The following is a 3,271-nucleotide window of genomic DNA, read 5'->3' as shown; positions in this document are numbered from 1 at the left end:
CCTACAAAGCAACAGCAGCAGCAAGCCATACTCTTGGAGGAAGAAGGTGCCACAGGGGGAGCTGTCGAGGAAGGCTTCCAACCCATGGTGGACACAGCCACTTCTCAAGAGGCAAGCTATCAAGCTGTTGGAGCCGTTTCATCAGTTCCAGAGGGACAAGGTATGGGCTCAGATCCACGCCAATATTATCTGTGTGTTCGTAAAAGAAAATGCGTAAAAAAACAATCTGTAAAAGAAAAATGCGTAAAAAAACAATCTGTAAAAGAAAAATGCGTAAAAAAACAATCTGTAAAAGAAAAATGCGTAAAAAAACAATCTGTAAAAGAAAAATGCGTAAAAGTTACAGATGCTTTTTTTGGTTCCCCAGTGATATCACTGCCAAAAATCACATGACGGCTGAGAGCCAATCACTTACGAACAGAAAAAAAAACAAGCTAAGTTACAGATGGTTTTTTTGGTTCCCCAGTGATATCACTGCCAAAAATCACATGACGGCTGAGAGCCAATCACGTGAGGCCTTTTCCTCTACCCAATCAAAAAGCTCCATAAGTCTGCCTGGCAACTGAGGTTGCCATGTTTGTCTGGGGCTACGTTATAAGTATAAGTATACGTTTATGAGTTACAAGTTTAGCTATATTATATCCATATCTTGTCTTAAAACAACCACTTAATGGCATTATTGACTAATTCATTATTTTATAATGATATATATATATATATATATATATATATATATATAAGTTTATGATTTACAAGTTTAGCTATATATCCATATCTTGTCCTAAAACAACCACTCAATGGCCAATTGACTAATTCATTATTTTAGTAGCCAATATTAAATAGGGGGGTCTCAAGATTCGGGGACCCCCAGGGCCCCCCAGGGACCCCAAATGGTAACAAATTTTTCAACCGTTTTTTGACGGGGGTTGGCTTGTTGTGATTGTGTCGCCCCCCTGGGGGCGTCTTTGGGGTTCTCAAGGTTCAGGGACCCCCAGGGACCCCCCAGGGACCCCCAAATGGTAACTGTAATTTCTCAACCGTTTTTGACGGGGGTGGGCTCGTTGTGATTGTGTCGCCCCCCTGGGGGCGTCTTTGGTGGTCTCAAGGTTCGGGGACCCCTGGGGACCCACCAGGGACCCCCAAATGGTAACTCTGTCATTTCTCAACTGTTTTGGACGGGGGTGGGCTCGTTGGAATCGTGTCTTTGGGGTCTCAAGGTTCAGGGACCCCCAGGGACCCCCCAGGGACCCCCAAATGGTAACTGTCATTTCTCAACTGTTTTGGACGGGGGTGGGCTCGTTGGAATCGTGTCGCCCCCCTGGGGGCGTCTTTGGGGGTCTCAAGGTTCAGGGACCCCCAGGGACCCCCAAATGGTAACTCTGTCATTTCTCAACTGTTTTGGACGGGGGTGGGCTCGTTGGAATCGTGTCGCCCCGCTGGGGGGGGGTCTTTGGGGGTCTCAAGGTTCGGGGACCCCTGGGGACCCCCCAGGGACCCCCAAATGGTAACTGTCATTTCTCAACTGTTTTGGACGGGGGTGGGCTCGTTGGAATCGTGTCGCCCCCCTGGGGGCGTCTTTGGGGGTCTCAAGGTTCAGGGACCCAAATGGTAACTCTGTCATTTCTCAACCGTTTTGGACGGGGGTGGGCTCGTTGGAATTGTGTCGGCTCTCTGGGCGCATTATCAGGGTTTTGGAGGTTCGGGGACCCCTGGGGGCTCCCACATGGTAACTCATTTTATGATAGATCTTTATTGATGGGAGGGAGAGACAGAGAGAACCATTTATATTCATCTGCATATTCTTCTTACTATAGCTCTCTCTCTCTCACACACTTTTCAGATATCACTTGATATGGACATTTAACCAAGCGATTCGCCCTAGAGAACTTTGGTTCCTACCTAAATAAATAACTGAAAAATACTGCACTGACTGACACAGAGGCAGTTACATTAGTGTTAGAGCTTTGTAACATGATGGGTAATTTGTATATGCAGGTGTGATTTATTGGCGTGGGTGTACATAGGCTATAGCTGTTGGGATTTATATTTAAGTGTAGGAAGGAGGAATATGCATTCAACTGGGTACTGTAGATGTGCCCAGAGAGGCAACACGATTCCAACACGGGCTCGGTGCTGGCACCGATGTTATTCAACATCTACATCCACGACCTACCCCTAACAACATCAAGGAAGTACGGCTACGCAGATGACCTGGCAATTTTGCTCAGCAAACCAACCTGGGAAGCAATAGAGGAAGGCCTCTCTGAGGACATGAACATCCTGTCTTCATACCTGAAGGACTGGCGCCTGAAGCTCAGTGTTGAGAAGACTGTGGCAACAATGTTCCACCTCTACAACAGGGAAGCAACCCGTTGACAATGGTTGACAACGCCCGGCTAGAGCACCAGTCCTCCCCGACATACCTTGGAGTGAAGCTCGACAGAACTCTGTCCTTTAAGCAACACCTGGACGGCGTCAAGGGAAAGACCACCGCCCGTGCAGCACTGATAAGGCGTCTAGCTGGCACGACATGGGGAGCGTCCACGAAGACGCTGCGCATCTCCACCGAGGCCCTGGTGTTCCCCACCGCTGAGTACTGTGCCCCAGTCTGGAGCCGTAGCCCTCATGTCCAAAAACTGGACTGTCTCTGGATGCCTACGAGCCACTCCAACCAACCAACTGCCAGTCCTTGCTGGAATCGCCCCCGCAGAGGTCAGGCGAGAAGCAGCCACACTGGCCCTTGCTCGCAGGGCTCAGCTGAGCGAGGCCCACCTCCTCCACGGGGTCGTCACAGAGACACCACAGCGCATGCGTCTCAAGTCCCGGCGGCCCTTTGCCACACAGGCCCAGGAACTGCTCCATACAACACCAGCCGACACCTCCAAGGCTTCCTGGGTGAAGGCAAGATGGAGGGACCAGTGGAAGGCAGCAGAACCATCCAGGCTTCACCACTACATTGAGGATCCCACAGATGTTCCTGGCCAGCACCTCCCCCGCAAGGAGTGGACAACCCTAAACCGCCTGAGGACGGGTGTCGGACACTTTGGTGCATCTATGCAGAAGTGGGGTCTCACAGACAGTGCCCACTGCGAATGTGGGGACCCATCACAGACTGTTGAACATGTGCTGACCAGCTGCCCTCTATACCGGCCACCGAATGGTGACCGTGGGCTAATTGACCTAGACAATGACACACTGGACTGGCTTGCTGCAACGGAGCTAAAGGTCTAAGGACATACGACAGAAGACCCCCGTCCAAAACGGTTGAGAA

Source organism: Protomyctophum bolini (assembly GCF_963924005.1).
Source record: "Protomyctophum bolini genome assembly, chromosome: 14".
Taxonomy (NCBI): Eukaryota; Metazoa; Chordata; class Actinopteri; order Myctophiformes; family Myctophidae; genus Protomyctophum; species Protomyctophum bolini.
The sequence above is the reverse complement of the archived record's forward strand: the minus strand, read 5'-3'. Positions refer to the sequence as shown.